The sequence below is a fragment of the Macaca nemestrina genome, chromosome 8, assembly GCF_043159975.1.
Source record: "Macaca nemestrina isolate mMacNem1 chromosome 8, mMacNem.hap1, whole genome shotgun sequence".
Classification (NCBI taxonomy): domain Eukaryota; kingdom Metazoa; phylum Chordata; class Mammalia; order Primates; family Cercopithecidae; genus Macaca; species Macaca nemestrina.
This window is the reverse complement of record NC_092132.1, coordinates 124774138-124792173: the sequence shown is the minus strand read 5'-3', so window position 1 is coordinate 124792173 and position 18036 is coordinate 124774138. Positions and strand designations below refer to the sequence as shown.

Here is an 18036-nt window from a genome sequence, read left to right as displayed (position 1 = left end):
GGGGCTATGTGAATTTTTCTTAAATAGATGTATATTCATATTCATATATTCTGTATTTTCATTGTGTTCCAAATGGACAGGTGAATGGAGGAAACCTCCTCTTTGGCAGAAGTCGGGGCATTCTGGAATGAGGTGAGCTGGGCTCTGCTTCCCAGCGCCATCTTTATTAGAAGTGCAGGGGGCATACTATGCAGCCATAAAAAGGGACAAGATCATGTCCTTTGCAGGGACATGGATGGAGCTGAAAGCCATCATCCTCAGCAAACTAACACAGGAACAGAAAACTAAACACCACATGTTCTCACTCATAAGTGGGGTTTGAACAATGAGAACACATGGACACAGGGAGAAGAACAAAAACACACTGGGGCCTGTTGGGGGGTGGGAGGCAAGGGGAGGGAACCTAGATGACAGGTTAAAAGGTGCAGTAAACCACCATGGCACACGTATACCTATGTAACAAACTTGCAAGTTCTGCGCATGTATCCCGGAACATAAAGTAAAACTGAAAAAGAAAAAAAAAAAAAAAAAAAAGAAAGAAAGAAGTGCAGGGGCAGTACAACAGGCATGCTTCTCCATTATCAGGGGGTCCTCAAAGGCAGAAGCTGCACCCCATTTGTCTCTGTGTTCCCAGAGCCTATGAAGGAGCCTGGCACACGGAGGTGTTCAATAACTACTTGGTGAATACATGAATGAATACATGAGATTAATTAAAAAATTCTTCCTGAAGTATTGCTCCTAGGTCCAGGGCCTAGGGAGAGTGTCTGTTTATTATGTGAAACTTGCCTGCCCCCTCCTTAATTTCATCCTCTGGGCCTGTGCTAATTTGCTTGACTAGTTTTACTGTCAAACGTGATGACTCTGGGAGATTTAAGTCCAGGAAAGAGCACAGATCCCTTCTCTAGTGGTATTTTATTTTCTCTGTTCTTTTGCCCTGAAGTTCCATTCAAGCCTAATTTAGTCAGTATTAATGTATATTTGTTGAATGACTCAATGCATAATTGCAGTTGTCCATTAGAGACTCTTGATTATAGTTTTGTATCCCAAGGAATGCAGCAACTTAGGAAAAGGTCAGAGTACAAGCAAAAGATAAACGCCTCCTCCCCACATCCTTCCTTCAGTCCATATCCAAAGAAGAATGGGAAAAATTACAAGCCTTTCCCCACCCGTATCCTCATTATTCCCTTACATTTCTCTGTCCCACCCACTCCTGGGCAGACAAATATCAAAGAACTGGAATTTGCGAATCCATCAATGCTTCATTTGTTTCCCATCTGTTTCCTAGATATGTTGGAGCCAGAGCCCTTAGACTTTTAAAAATGTGCGCCTCTCAACACCAGGCATGAGTGACAGCATCAGATAAAGCAATTGTAACTTTCTTCTTTCATGCTGCATCTGTTCCACTACTGGATACAGTTGATTTACCTGTAGTAAAAGGGACAGTAACCAGAAAAGAGGATTACAGTACATTCAGAGGCAATCAAGGGAGGAAAATAGACCAAGTGCCAAGAGGGTATTAAATAGTAGAGCTATCTGCAGAAGCAGGATAAGCTGAGAGAGGGGGGAAAAAACACAAAAAATCTCTTTCAGGGACGATTGCTGTGCTTCATAAATCTGGAATTTTATCAGAAGCTTGGCAATTGATTTTCTATTTTAGATGATTTAATAGGTAGACACAGTTTAATGGGTTTTGTTTATAATTTGTTCAGGGCATCCCTGAAAGACTGTTTCTATTGGCAAAGTCATTCTTTCTGACTTTGGAAGCTATAGAAAACTCGCTTTCTTAATTCCTCCCATTGGATTGTATACAGAGCACGGGTGCAGTGGAGTGTTGAAAGTGAAGGTGCATATAAAGCCACAGAATATGATAATTTTCTTTTTTTTGAGACCGAGTTTCACTTTTGTTGCCCAGGCTAGAGTACAATGGCACCATCTCAGCTCATTGCAACCTCCTCCTGGGTTCAAGCAATTCTCCTGCCTCAGCCTCCCCAGTAGCTGGGATTATAGGCTCATGCCACTACACCTTGCAAATTTTTTATTCTTAGTAGAGATGCAGTTTCACTGTGTTGGTCAGGCTGGTCTCGAACTCCTGACATCAGGTAATCCACCCGCCTCAGCCTCCTAAAGTGCTGGGATTACAGATGTGAGCCAGCGCACCCGGCCAGGAAATTTCTTTGAACACAGATTTCCTTGAAAATCTGGAGAAGACATAATTTTAAAATTAAACCAACATCAATTCATCAGGTAATATAATGGGCATTTTTGGCATGAATTTCAAAGATAAACATGAGATGTCACATAATTTTCACACTAGGTGGCAGCTGCTTCCTAGCAGCAGATCCCTTTTTTCCTCCACCCTGAGGGTCCCGTCTGTTATAGACAGAGAGAGAAGAGAAACCTCTGCATATGCATTTGTACATGGTCGAGAGACTGACTTTGAAATCCTCACTCTCTGTAGTTATAAGTTCTACTGTGGAATTTCAAAGGCATCATTACTTAAGTCCTGCCTTACTTTTTTTTTTTTTTTTTTTCACTGTTTCTTTTTTCTGGCTAATTTTCCAAGCCTGTGACTCTGCTGGTCTTCAGAGAAAGTTAATCAAACAAGCAATAAAATCAAACGTGTGGTACATGACTCATTCCTTCTCCCATTCTCCCACATTTTATGCCACTCCCCAAAGGACTGCATCCTCTGGAGTGAGTCACGGGTGGTGGGTCTGAGAAATGATGGTGACCCAGCCCAAGATGAGACTGGAGAAATCCGGAGAATAGATCCTAAGCTGGTGGTGGTGAGAATTGGGAAAAGATCAAAATTCAATTGGTAGCGTCTTTGTGAATGAATCATAAAAAGGTTGAACTAAAAGTACTTGGAAAAGTTGGATATGATTTACATGATCTAAGGTAAAGAACTGGTAAGTTTTCTTCTTCCCCTCTTTAGCCTTGATAACTGGTATGGTTTGAATATTTGTCCACTCCAAAACTCAGGTTGAAATTTAATTCCTAATGTGGTAGGATTGAGAGATGGGGCATTTAAGAGGTGACTGGGTCATGAGGGCTCTGCCGTCATGAATGGGTTAATCCACTCATGAGGTTAATGGATTAATAGGTTATCATAGGAGTGGGACTGGTAGCTTTATAAGAAAAGGAAGAGAGACCTGAGCTAGCAAGCTCAGCCCTTCACCATGTGATGCCCTGTGCTGCCTTGGGACTCTGCAGAGAGTCCTACCAGCAAGAAGGCCCTCACTCAAGTGACCCCTATCTCCTTGGACTTTTCTGTCTCCCTAACTGTAAGAAAAAAATTCTTTTCTTTATAAATTATCCAGTTTCAGGCATTCTGTGGTAATCAATAGAAAATGGACTAAGAGACTAATGAATGTGGAAAATGAAAAATACGTCTTGAGTTTAAATCCTGCTCTTCTCACTGGTTAGCTATAACCAGGGAAAATTAGTTAGTCTTTCTGATCATCCATATGCTCGTTTGCAAGGCAAACATACTATCTTTAGGTGAGAGGTTAAAGCCAGGACTGATGAACCATCACACCTATAATATTCATTAATTTACTGTTTTAGCCCATTTTCTTGTGTTGTAACAGAATCCCACAGTCTGGGTAGTTTGTAAAGAACAGAGATTTATTTGGCTCCCAGTTCTAAAGACTGGGAAATCCAAAAGCATGGTGCCAAATCTGGCAAAGGTCATCTCATGACAGAAGGGCAGATAAGCACATGAGACAGAGTTAGGAAACTGGGAACTCATCCTTTTGTTAAGAGTTCACTCCTTCAATAACTAACCAGGGGTGTCCAATCTTTTGGCTTCCTTGAGTCATATTAGAAGAAGAATTGTTTGGGGTCACACAAAAAATACACTAACACTAATAGCTGGTGAACTAAAAAATTAAATCACAAAAAAATCTCATGTTTTTAGAAAGTCTATGAATTTGTGCTGGGCTGCATGTGGCCAGTGGGCCACAGGTGGGAAATGCTACATAACCCACTTCCATGATAGCAACATTAATCCATTAATGAGGGTGGAGGCCTCATGACCTAATCACCTCTTGAAGTTCTCATCTCTCAACACTGCTGCATTGGTAATTAACTTTCCAGTACATAAACTTTGGAGGACACATTCAAACCATAGCATTTACTTTTCATTAGTTATCTATTTCTGTGTAACAAAGTACCCTTAAAACATAGTGGCTTCCAATAACAAACATTTATTATCTTTGGGTCAAGAATCTGGGTACAATGTACCTGGGTCTTGGGATTCTGCAGACAAACTCTATCAGCAAAAAGACCCTCACTAAAGACAGCTCAGGGTCTTTTCCAAGGCTGCAATGAAGGTACTGGCCAAGGCTGGAGTCTCATCTAAAGGCTCAACTGAAGAAGAATCTCCTTTTAAGTTCACTCACATGGTTGCTAGCAGGCCTCATTTCCTCATTGGCTATTGATCAGAGCAATGAATTCCTTGCCATGTGGGCCTCTCTATAGGGAAGTTCACAACGTGGAAGCTGGCTTCCTCCAGAATGTCGAATAAGGGAGAAAGAGAAGGCACACACAATGAAGGCACAGATCTTTTGTAACCTAGCCTTGAAAGCATAGTTCACTTTTGTCATGCTCTATTCATTAGATGAGAGTCACAATATTCAACCCACATTCAAGACGAGGGGATTTATATAAGGACATGAATACCAGGAGAAAGGGATCCCTAGGGGCTATCTTAGAAGCTGCCTACCACAGTCCTGCATTCAACAGATGTTTATCAGTAGTCTACTGTTTTCCAGGCATTGTGCTAAGTGGTTAACCAAACAAAAGTTTTAAAAAATGAGACATGGTACCTGCCTCATGCAGCTTATAAAACAAGAGAAGGCAGGCATGAGTTCATGTGAAAATGCAACTCACTGTGCTAGGAAACACAGCACAGGGATTTTGCCAAGTCAACAGTCAGTAAATACTTTTCTGAAAAAGTGATACCTGAGCCAAGGTATTTTGGAAATCTAGGAAAAGAAGGGAGAGAAAAATCATTCCAGGTTGAGATAATAGCATATGCAAAGGTCCCAACTGGGTATGACATTTAAAAAGTTTTAATCCCAAAGTAATTTATGACATTGGACCAACTTGGAAAAGATATTTACTTTAGATACCTATTAATTTCACTTCAGTCAATAAGCAATACAACTTGGAAGGCATTTTGTCTCTGATTTGCCTCAAGGGCTATGTATGCAACTAAAAAGAGAGAATTCCACAGTAGTGCTTTAATGGACATTTGATTACTTTTAGATGTAGTTAAAATGTAGGTTCTGATTTGGTAGATCTCAGACTTATGCATCAGCATCAACTGGAAGCTTTGTAGAAATGTAGAATCTCAGAGCCCAGCCCAGAGCTCTAAAACAGGTGAGCACTTGAATCACCTGGAAGATCTGGGTTCCATCCCAAAAGATGCTGCTTCAGTTGCCTTGGGTTGGGCTCAAAAATTTGCATTTCTAACAAGTTCCCAGGAGATGTTTCTGCTGCCACCATCCTTTGAGTAATGCCATTCTATGTCCCCAGAGATCAAACTCAGAATATTCCGAAAAGACCTTGAATGGTTGTCCTGACTAGGGTAAATGTTAAGGAAAGATCCTTTGCTGGGAGGAAAGAGGATGAGCTCCACCTGTTTTCTCTGAAGGACAGAGTAAAGAAGAGCTGGAGAGAGAGTCTATACCCTGCTGACTGCCCAAGGATACACAGATAGTGCTTTTTATTTTTTTCCCCAGGGGCCTTCCAGGGACTATTGGGAATATCTGTGAATTAGAAGCTGCATTAGTGGGTTCTTACACTGCTAATAAAGACATACCCAAAACTCGGTAATTTATAAAGAAAAAGAGGTTTAATGGACTCACAGTTTCACATGTCTAGGGAGGCCTCACAATCATGGTGGAAGGCAAAGCAGTAGGAAAGGCCTCTTACATGGTGGCAGGCAAGACAGTAAGTGTAGGGGAACTGCCCTTTATAAAACCATCAGGTTTTGTGAGACTTATTCACTATCATGAGAACAGCATGGAAAAAGCCTGCCCCCATGATTCTATTACCTCCCACTGGGTCCCTCCCATGACATGTGGAGATTATGGGAGCTGTAATTCAAGATGAGATTTGGGTGGGGACACAGTCAAACCATATCAGCAGCCAAAACACATTTTTACTGTTACGACTGCATTTCTTGCAGACACGTTTCATTTCTTGGAATATCTACATGTCCCTGGGAGACCTTCAGGACATAGGTAATGTGGTGTTGAGGTCAGAGAACTGGACTTAGACTCAGAAGACCAAGGAGTGGTCCTCAGCTCTACACTCCTCTGCATGTGAGGCTCTGGGTAAGACATTAACCCTTCAACACCAATTTTCTCACCTGGACAAGGAGAATAATACCAGCGTCAAAACCACCAGACAGGATTGCTGTAGGGATCCAAGCAAGAATGTCTTTTCCTCTTTCTTTTCGCTTTCTCTTCTCTCTGCCACCATTCTTTCCTCTCCCTTTCCCCTGTCTTCTCCTGTCTCAGCCTTCCCTTTCCTTCCCTGGAGTCAATGGGGGGTCTGCAGGACAGCCATGTGAGAAGGTAGCCTGATGCAAAGTAATAGAGTCCCCCTCCAGGAGACTCTCCGAGGGGTGGGGTGGTGTGGATCAGGGTGTCTGAAAGAGCCTGTATAAGGTGAGGAGGAAACCCACATGCAATGTAGGTTGGCTGTGGTCTCAACCACAGGAAATTGGCTACATAGAGGGAGATGGGTCAAATAAATAAATATATTAAAGACAATGGGAGCCAGGCCCTTACTGTTGAAGAAGGGAATTACCAACATGGGAAGAGAGACAATTAGAATAGATCCAGTAATGTTAAATTAGAGTTGTTTTTAGATAGACATAGAAACAAATATAGATGTAAATGCAAGGCTGTGTGTGTGTGTGTTCTCCGGCTCTGTCCACTGACAGATCGTAGGATCAGCAACCCCCAGTAGCACTGAGAACACTTAACACCCTATCTTGATGCCCAAATTCCATGTTTCTTTAAAGGAATTCAGTGCTCCTTGGATAAATAGATGATTCCATAGCTGGGGCAGAGAGAGGGCAAAATGTGCCCTGCTATACCAGAAAGTAAGGGTGTGTTCTAAGAATGATGACAATACTGGCACCAGCTTGAAGAAACTCCACACTGACCATATTTGAGGCAATTTGACCATGAATAATGGTAGTAGCAAATTATAACCTACTGACTAAAAGAAGAAACCATGAGTCCAGAAAGAATCCATGAATATCGGTTTGATGAGAAATGGGTAGTTACATTGTCTCAAAGTTCCCCTCTACAAAATATTTATGAATTATGAAGAGAAAAAGACTAAGACTACACTGGAGAAGCCTGGCAGACACCACCCTAATCAATTTATCCTGATGAATAGCATCCATAATGGGGTAAATTGAAATGATGTGCTATCAAATAGTGTGCACTGAGAAGATCACAGCATCACTGTCGGGATATCCTACTCAAAGATGCATCACATGAATCTAATCACAAAGAAGTAACCCTCTTCTCCAACAGTAAGAGCTCATCAAAGAATATTCTACAAAATAACTGATCTGAAATCTCTAGAAGTGTCAAGGTCATGAAGGAAAGTCCAAGGAGCTCTTCCAGACTGAAGGAGATTCAGGAGACATGATAACTAACTGCAGTGTGTGATCCTGGACTACTGTATCTTTTCACTATAAATGACATAATGGGAAAATTGGAAAACCTTGAACAAAGTCTGAGGATTAGATTGTGGTAATGTATCAATGTTAATTTCTAGACTTTGGTGGTTATATTGTGAGAATATCCTTGTTTGGAGGAAATACTAGTGCTCAGGGTTGATGAAAAATCATGTTGACTACTTACTCATAAGTGGTTTGGGGAAAGAAGTTCTTTGTTCTGTATTTGTAATTTATCTGTAAGTTTGAGATTGCTTCCAAAAAAAAAAAAAAAGAAAAATACCCAAACAATGATGCACATCTAGGTGTCCTAAGAGATACAAAACAATTTACAAAGGACAGATGGGATGACGTCAACCCCTGCTCTTCCATCTGCTGTTTGCTCTGTGTGAAGCCATCACCACACCCTTCCACTTCTACTTTCAGATTGTCTGTGCTCTGACTCCTTTATCCCTTTCAATATCGTCCCTTGGTTTAGGTTCTCATAGTCACTCAACAAAGCCAAGACAACAGCCTCCAAGCTCTTCCTTCTGCCTTTAGTGTCAACTTCTTCTGTCTCTTCCACCCTGCCCTCAACCACCTGACCTTCTCCCCATACTGCTGGCCGAGTGACTTTTCTAAAACCCACATCTGGTCATGTCATTGTCCTGCTTAAAGTCCTTAAGCCCACTCTCCCCAGTGCCCATTATGAAGTCCCAACTCCTTAACCATCTCATAGTCTGGTGGTAGCCTGTCCTTCAACTACTTCTTTTTTGTTGTTTGTGTATTATTTTTCATTGATAAAAATATGTGTACATATTTATGAGGGTACATATGTTATTTTGTTAGATGCATAGCGTTTGCAATGACCAAGTCATGGTACTTGGAATGTCCATCACCTTGAGTATTTATATTTTCTTGCATGTGTTGGGGTCACTAAAAATCCTCTCTTCTATAATAACAATACATTGTTAACTGTAGTCACCCTACTCTAGTATTAAACATTAGAACTTTTTCCTTTTATATAACTGTATGTACCCATTAACCATTTTATCTTCATTCCCCACCCATCCACACACTCTTCCCAGCCTCAATTATCTATCATTTCACTCTCCACTTCAATGAGATCAACTTTTTTAGCTCCCACATGTATGAGTGAGAACACACAAAATTTGTCTTTCTGTGTCTGGCTTATTTCACTTAACATAATTTCCTCAGTTTCCATTAATCCTGTTGCAAATGACACAGGATTTCATTCTTTTTCATGGTTGAATAATATTCCATTGTAAATATATACCATATTTTCTTTATCTTTTCATCCACTGAAGGATACTCAGGTTGAATCCATATCTTGGCTACTGAGAATAATGCTTCAATGAACATGGAAGTACAGGTATCCATGATTTATTTTCCTTTGGCTAAATACTCTAGTAGATTGCAGGATCAAATGGTGGTTCTATTTGACGTATTTTGAGAAGTCTCCACACTTTTTTCCATGATGGCTATACTAATTTACATTCCCATTAACAGTGTATAAAAGTTTTCTTTTATCTACATCCTCGCCAGCATCTGTTATTTTCTGTCTTTTTAATAGTAGCCCATCTAGCTGGGATAAGATGATATGTCATTGTGGTTTTGATTTCATTTTCCTGGTGATTAGTGATGTTGAGCTTTTTTTTTTTTTTTTTTTTTTTTTTTTTTTTTTTTTTGAGACGGAGTCTCACTCTCTTACCCAGACTGGAGTGCAATCTTGGCTCACTGAAAGTTCTGCCTCCCAGGTTCATGCCATTCTCCTGCCTCAGTCTCCTGAGTAGCTGGGACTACAGGTGTCCGCCACCATGCCCGACTAACTTTTTGCATTTTTGGTAGAGATGGGGTTTCACCGTGTTAGCCAGGATGGTCTCAATCTCCTGACCTTGTGATCCGCCTGCCTCAGCCTCCCAAAGTGCTGGGATTACAGGAGTGAGCCACCATGCCCGGCCAAGCATTTTTTCATATACCTATTGGCCATTTGTACGTCTTCCTTTGAGAACTATCTATTCACGTCTTTTGCCCACTTTTTAATGGGACTTTTTTCTCTTTTTTACTGTTGAGTTGTTTGAATTCCTTGTATGTTCTGGATATTAATCCCTTGTCAGATGAATAGTTTGCCAGCATTTTCTCACATTCTGCAGATTCCACTCTGTTGATTGCTGTGCAGAAGCCTTTTATTTTAACATAGTCTTCATCATGTTTTGGTTTTGTTGCCTGTGCTTTTGTGGTCTAGCCATAAATCCTTTAGTTTCTTCTACTTCTACAAACTCCTTTCCTGGTGGCTTGGGCAACACTGAACCACTCACTTTCTCATAAGCCCACTGGTATCTTCCAGCTTCCATGCCTCAGTAATACTATTTGCTCAGCTTTCTTCTTCCTGAAAGACTCCTGCTATTCTTTCAGATCCAGCTCAGATGTCATTTCCTCTCTGAAGTTCTTGCTCTACCCCAGGCAAAGTGAACAACTCCTTTTTTCATGTTCCAATAACTCTTAGTAGAAATATCTCTCCTAATAGCTATCATTGTAATGCCATCGTTTGCGTTGTTGCAGTTGTCCTTCTCCAGATTGTGAGCTCTTTAAGGGCAGAGACTGTGTTCTAACATGGTTGAAACCAACACAGTGCCTGGCACCATGTTGTTATTCAAAAAATGCCTGTTGAATGCCTGAAATGATGAAGTGGCTATGCCACACTGTTTGGCATCTGGTGGTGTTGATGCTGCCATTCCTCTCTCCTGCTGGGATAGAAAGGCCCTTCCGTAGCTGGAGGAAAATTTGATGAGTCTGAGACATGCATAGTTATAGTTAAATAAGAAGTTTTGCCCACCAACTCCAAGGTATGCTTTCCTTTCTTTTCTGGTCAGTCCTGAAGCACTTAGAAATTGCATGCCCTTTTTATCTTTTCCCCACATTAAGAAAGATTCTGATAAATCTTTTCTAGTTCCTCACTGTCTATAGAATGGAGGAGCCTGTTTTACTGGAGTCCCAGGTGGGCTTCCAGAGTGTGCAGGAGTGGAATGGAAGGTACAAGCTGGAGTGGTCACTATTTATCTCTATCAGTGGGGGATGCCAGGACTTGGAATGAGCAAACCTAGAAGTTGCCTAGGAAGGCAAAGCCCAAAATGCTAACTGGAGAACCAGGTCCTGCATGAAACATGGTAGAAGCCAGAGTCAGCCATCAGAGTCCAGTAGGGAACAAGAGTTTGAAGGGAGAGAGGGAGACAAGGCTGAGCATCATTAGGGCAGACGGAGGTGGCATCATGAAGGGTTAGCCTCAGACACTGCTATCATATGGCCCTGGCATTTCATTTGAGAACTAGCAGGGGTGTGGGGGTGCAAGGGTGAGTTAGTGGATTCCTTCAGAGGGTCCAGAGTGAGTCATGGCAATGAACCATGAGTGATCAATAGCACTTCTTATATTATCACAAGTATTTATTTTTCATTTGTGCCATGACCTTTCTGCCTTTTGTGGCATTCCAGGTATCAGAGAGATGCATCTATAGGGGAGAACCTCATGCTATTCTTGGACTAGGATAATCACGTGTGCTTGGAACTGGTTGGTAAAGCCCTACCAAGCCCCGTTGGGCTCTGCTAAACAAGGCAAAAATATATCTATCACCCAAGGCATCAAGTCTCAGCCCAGCTGAAGACCCCGGGGGGGTCTCCAAATATTCTAAGTTAAACTAATTTTAAAGTTTTTCTAATAAAAATTATGTGATATATCTGTCTTTAAACTAGCCCAAAAGAAATTAGGGAATGAGTCATCCCATTTACAAAAAAAAATTCATAATAGAATATTCTTTCATAAAGCAAGCTGCCCACATGTATTTAAAAAGAGTTGAGAGGTAGGAAAATTCTAACAAGTACACGAATGACTAGGAGCACATCTATAGAAGTCAATTCCACCATCCCACATGTCCGGGACAGATGAGCCACTCTCACGAAATCACACAGTTCAACAACTGAAGCTCACAGGGGTGGAAAAACATTGATTTCAAGCTTGTGATTCAGAAGTACGATTCGAACATTTTTTTAAATCTTCGTTTTTTTTTCATTAATTCAATATTTACTGAGCATCCACTACTTAGCTTGATCCTGAAGCTGTAACTGTGAACTAGGTGAAAATAATCTTTACTGCTATCAAATGTTACTCTAATATGGAAGACAGACAATGTACAAATAGACAAGTAACTTTTAAAGTTGCAAATTATGATATGTGCTGTGAAGGCAACAGCCAAGTAGCTGAGATTGTGTGTTGAGAGAACAGAGTGGGGAGAGGAGAAGTTGGGAGGTACTGCTTTAGATGGAGAGGCTGAGAAGGCCTCTCAGAGGTAGCTTTGAGTTGAAACAAGCTCACTGTTAAAGAGCCAGATGATGCACAAGAGAATTCCAGGCAGCGTGAATATCATGCACAAGGTCTTGGGTAGAAGGAAGACTTGGCCAGTTTGAAGAATGAAAGCAAACAGAAGACAGTGTGCCTGGAACTTAGCCAGTAAGAGGGTGTCATGACATGTGGTTGAATTGACAGGCTGGAAGAAGATCATGCAGGACATTCTAAAGGGAAATGGGGAGTCACAGAAGAGTTCGAAGAAAATGAAAGCTCTGATTCAATTTGTTTTTAAGAAAGAGACTTGATGGCAGCGGAGTCAAGTTGGATATGGGTAAACCATGTACATGCTGTACCAGTTGTCTAGCAAGCAATAATAATGGTCTGGATAAAGACGGAGTGAAGTGGATGGATGTGAGATATATTTTGGAAACAGAATTGACAAAGTCTGCTTTGGGTTAGATGTAAGCTGAAAGGAAAGAAAAAATTAAGAATGATTTCTGGGCTTTTAGATGCACAATCAGCTGGTGCCATTTTCCAAGGTGGGGAAGATGTGCAAAATCACCGACTTTGAAAATTGGTATACAGGGAAAATCAGGAACTCATATTGATGTTAGACGGCTGCGAGACATATAAACTGAGATGTCAGATAGACAGCTGGATAAGCGTGTCTGAGTTCAGAGGTGAGGTTAGCTCTGAAGAAGAAAATAAATGCATGTATATAACCATGTAATGGGTGGTTGGCCTACCTCAGGACCAATTTTCTTACCCTTCAAGGGTTTAGACATCTTCTCAAGACAGAATCTTGGAGATGATATGTCTCTTTCGCATTATAATTACTGTGTTATTTGCACACAAAGTGTCTTACCTTAGAAAGGACACACCAGTTGTCAATTACTGAGTGTATAAGAAGCGTCAGGCACGCTACTTACATGATCTCATTTAATCTTCAAAATGTTAAGAGGCATAGAGAGCAGATATAAGTACACCTAGAGGGCAGATTAGGAAATGGAAGCTCAGAGAGATCAAGTAGCCTCCCTACCATCACACAGCTGGTGTTTGGCAAAGCTGGGAGAGGAATCCGGGCCAATTTCTATAGCACTACAATAGTAGAGAGGCTATGTGAGTTGAAATTTGGAGCAAGTCACTGAACCATTCCGAGCCTCTGTTTCTCCTACTATAAAATGATCTAATACAATAGTAGAGAGGCTATGTGAGTTGAAATTTGGAGCAAGTCACTGAACCATTCCGAGCCTCTGTTTCTCCTACTATAAAATGATCTATCTGCTATGCAGATTGAAGATAGGAAATGTAGAAAATATATCAAATAAAGTGTAATATAAATCCTATGCAATATATAGTTATATGCACACATATATACATGTAAACTGGGATATTGTGCAGCCATTCAAGATGATTGCAAAGTGATTTTACTTTTTAAGATTTTTAAATTGTAAGATACTTCAAACAAATAAAAGTACAGAATACTGTATGACACCCACATATCCATATTTAACAGATGTTAACATTTTGCCTTGTTCACTGCAAATATCATTTTTTGTTGTTTTGTTTTCAGAAATAAAACACTGTAGAACCACAGGTGCAGTTATTAATAATATACCATTCTCCTTTCCACTCCATAAATAACTGGTCAGCATGTAACGTCCCCATGAATGTTTTTATACTTTTACTACATACTTATGTATGCCTAAAAAATTAATGGTGTTGTAATATGCATTTACTGCTTTTACATAAGTGGTACTATACTATGCACACCTTTTAATGATTTGCTGTTTTCACTCGAGTATAGAACAGTGGTTATTGTTGTTATAATAATTAAGTTTCTACTATATACTAGGGTCCTTGCTTGCAACTTACATATATATATTTAATCTCATTCAGCCCTGATAATAAACCTTGCAGGTATGTACACTTGCCTCATTTTACCAAAGGTAAAACTAAAGTTCAGAGACATTAAATCACTTTCCTAAGGTGACACAGCCAGTAAGTGACAGAAATGAGCCACAATTCAACCTTCTCCCTCAATCTGTTCTCTCAATCACAGAACTTTTTTGTTTTTCTCATTTCATTTTTTTTTTTGACATGTAGATTCAATTTCCTACTTGGCATTTCATTTGCCTTCCCTTTAAAAATCATGTCATATTTGTCTGTGTTTTTTCTTCCCAAGCTGTTTGCTAGCCTGCCTTGTGTTTAGGGTTGGTCGGGCAAGTTGCAAGACAGATAGAAGGGGGCTTCTGAAGGCTTCCATGACCCTCTCAGTAAATGCCTACATCAAAAAGAGGGCTTTCTCATTTCTGGTTATGCTTCTGTGAAAGTGGGTATTTTATGGCTGGGTGAGGTGGCTCACGCCTATAATCCCAGCACTTTGGAAAGCCGAGGCAGGTGGATCATGAGGTAAAGAGATTGAGATCATCCTGGCCAACATGGTGAAAGCCCGTCTCTATTAAAAATACAAAAATTAGCTGGGCTTGGTGGTGGGTGCCTATAGTCCCAGCTACTTGGGAAGCTGAGGCAGGAGAATTGCTTGAACCCAGGAGGTAGAGGTTGCAAGTGAGCAGAGATTGTGCCACTGCACTCCAGCCTGGCAACAGAGCAAGACTGTCTCTCCAAAAGAAAGAAAGAAAGAAAGTGGGTGTTTTACTATCTACCATGTCATGACAACCACTTCAAACCTTAGGGGCTTTAATTTGATGGTTTTTCATAGTGCTGCGGGTGGACTGTTGAACTGGGCAGTTCTTCTGGTCTCTCTCGAGGTCTCTCATGCAGTTTCAGGCAGATGGCAGCTGGGGCTGGGATGGTTGGTTCTCTCACTCTCCACATAGCTTCAGGGCCTCTCCTTTCCACAAGGCCTCTCCAGGTGGTCTGTTTACGTGGTCTCTCCAGCACGATAGCCAAACATCTTGCTTGACAGCTTAGCTCCAAAAATGCAAGGAAGGAAGCTGCCAGGCATCGTTAAGGCCCAGCACATTGTCACTCCTGCCAAGTTCTATAGTTTCGAGTGAGTCACAGACTCAGCTCAGATCCCATGTGGGAGGAACTGCAGTAAGGTGCGAATACTGGGAAGTGCAGTTTGTGGGGGCCATTGTTTGAAAGCTAGCTACCACAATAGGAAAACTTAAGACAGGTCTTCATCTCATCCTCTAAACTTTCTTCTTATGAAGATTATCTTTAATGAGTTAATGCTCTCCTAATATACTTGAGAGGCTTTTAAGCAACATTCTATGGCAAGGCAAGTAAGAAACCAAATTGGCAATATGGTATCACCACAGTCAAGGACTGAGTCAGCTTGGGAAACCAAGATTCTCAAAAAAAATATTCTCTCCCTAGTCCTACCTGCTCAACTTGTTACCATCCCCACTACAGGAACTCTCTCTCTAAAAGCTTCCTGAAGGGTTAGTTTTCTCCTAGGCTTGGAGGCCTATGCCAACAGATGGTAGCCATACAAATATCAGAACATTTCTCCGAATTGGATTTCAATCAGCTGATGTTTAATTTTAGACTTTGAGATAGGCCACATTGTACCCTACCTTCTCCCACTTGAAAAATCACAACACAGTAATGGTGGCCAGAAATCTTTTTTGTCACCTTAGGAAATATTTTTAACTCTCTCAAAGCCATATGAAGGATTTTTGTTTTAAGTTAACATATTTTTAGAAGTATAATAGTCACATAGTCATGGTCAAAATTTAATATGTTCAAAAAAGAAAGAGTAACAAATCTCCCCTCCATAACCCTGTCCCTCAGATATGCAGGTTCCCTCCAACATCAGTTTCTTGTTTTCTTCCAGAGACATTCTATATTTCTTCTTCCAGAAATATGTGTACATATAAGCAAATATGCATACATATTCTGTTTCCAGTTTTTGACACAAATGAATTCACACTCTACATCCTACTCTGCATCTTGTTTTTCTTATGTAATAATCTTAAACATTTTTATGCATCAATACATAATTTTTTTTCGTTTTTCTTTTTTTGAGATTGAGTATTGCTCTGTCACCCAAACTGGAGTGCAATGGCGCAATCTTGGCTCACTGCAACCTCCACCTCGTGGATTCAAGTGATTCTCTTGCCTCAGCCTCCTGAATAGCTGGGATTATAGGCTTGCATCACCACGCCTTTCTAATTTTTGTATTTTTAGTAGACACGAGGTTTCACCATGTTGGCCAGGCTGGTCTTGAACTCCTGACCTCAGGTGATCCTCCCGCCTCAGCCTCCCAAAGTGCTGGGATTACAGATGTGAGCCACCATGCCCGGCATAATTTTCTTATTCTTTACTTTTTTCTAGCAGCAAGTATACTGTTGCATGCATGTACTGTCATGTATTTAAACAGTTCCCTATTGGTGGGCACTTAGGTTCCCTTCAATATTTTTCTATAATTAACAAGGGAACAATGAATAAAATTGTATATACATAATTTCATATATGTGTGAGTTTATCTGTGGGATAAATTCCTAGAATCAGAATCTCTAGATCAAAAAGTGAGGTTGTTTATATTTTGATTGATATTGCTGAACTGCCACTCAAAGATGTACTAATTTGTACTCCCACCAGTAATCCATGGTTTGCCTATTTATTTTACCTTTATTAACCCTTCCAATTTTTAAATTTTTTCCACCTAATAAGGTAAAAGTGTTTTTTCAGTGTGGTTTTGTTTTTATTGTCTTTTGTTATGAATAAAATTGATCACTCATTCTTATGTTCGGGTGTCATCTGTATTTCTGAGAACTATGTATTTAAATCCTTTTGTTCATTTTCATTTTAATTTAGCTCCTATATTGATACATGGGAGCTTTTCTATATGCAAGAAATTATTCCTCTGACTCATATGAGTTGCAAATATTTTTTGCAACTTAATCATTTGTCTTCCTACTTTATTTAAAATAATTTTTCCAATCAGAAAACTCTTTGTTTTTGTGTACTCAAATTCACCAATATCAGGTTTTCGTATCATTTTTATAATAACTTCTCTACTCTGAGGAAAAAAATCAGTTAGTATTTTACAGTACTTTATGATTTCATTTGTTAATTTAAGTCTTTCATTTATACAGAATTTATTTTAGTCCAAAGTGTGAGGCATGTAGTCAACTTATTTTTTTCCCCAAATGCCTATCTAGTTGTCTCAACACCATGTACTAAATAATCCATCTCTTCCCTACTGACTTTGGGTGCTACCTCTATGACACTAAATCTTCCTACTCAACACATATCATGTGTTTTTGTTGTTCAAGTCTTCTTTATTTTCTCTCAAAAGCATTTAAAATTGTTTCTTCCTATAATGGCTGCAATAATTCTTATTAAGTTTACTGGTTAAGTATTTTTTCCTTTTTTGGTTCTTGTTACTATCATAAATGATTAGCTTCTCTCCCATTATAACCCATTGGCAATCTGATAGCCCTATCTTCACACTGCTTTGTTTGTTTATTGATTTTTGAATATTAACTTTACCTATTTTGTTTCTGAAAAAATGTACCTTCATCTTAGGCTTCAAATAATTCTTAAAATTTTCCAAGGAAAATGAGCATTTCAAAGAGAAAGATTACCATGTATACCAGGAGTCATGAAATTATACATATAACTAATTACACAAATAGACTATCAAAGCCTTTAGATGTTTTAATTATTAGACACTACATAGAAAGATTTTGCTTGGTATATTTAGAAAGCAAAAGACAAGCTTATACATATCTGCAGGGAACAAAAACTACAAATACTAGCCAAGAAGCCTTAAAAATTAACCAAATAGAACTCTTAGAAATGAAAATGTAATAATTAAATAGAAAGTTTAATGGATAGAATTAGGAGCAGATTAGATTCAGCTGAAGAGAAAATTACCAAATTGGAAGACAGAGCAGAAGAAAATTACCCAGAATGCAGGGCAGAAAGATAAAAGATGTAAAAATATATGGAAGAGTGAAGAAGAGAGAGAATGAAGGTCATGACCATATTTGAAGAGATGGTGGTAAATTTT

The 18036-nt window shown here is 39.8% G+C and overlaps 1 long non-coding RNA gene across 2 annotated transcripts in view; it reads right to left on the bottom strand.

Moving 5' to 3' along the window:
* Positions 1-578: 578 nt before the first annotated feature.
* LOC139355881 (uncharacterized) overlaps positions 579-18036 on the bottom strand; it is a 58450-nt gene continuing 40992 nt past the window's right edge. Inside the window, exons 7-10 of one of the 2 annotated variants that reach the window (XR_011607132.1) lie at positions 6380-6671; positions 4404-4506; positions 2024-2198; positions 579-1425 (exon numbers count right to left, since the gene is read on the bottom strand). This is a non-coding gene — a long non-coding RNA (uncharacterized lncRNA). The remainder of the gene's footprint in view (positions 1426-2023; positions 2199-4403; positions 4507-6379; positions 6672-18036) is intronic. The other variant, XR_011607133.1, reaches the window with a different exon arrangement.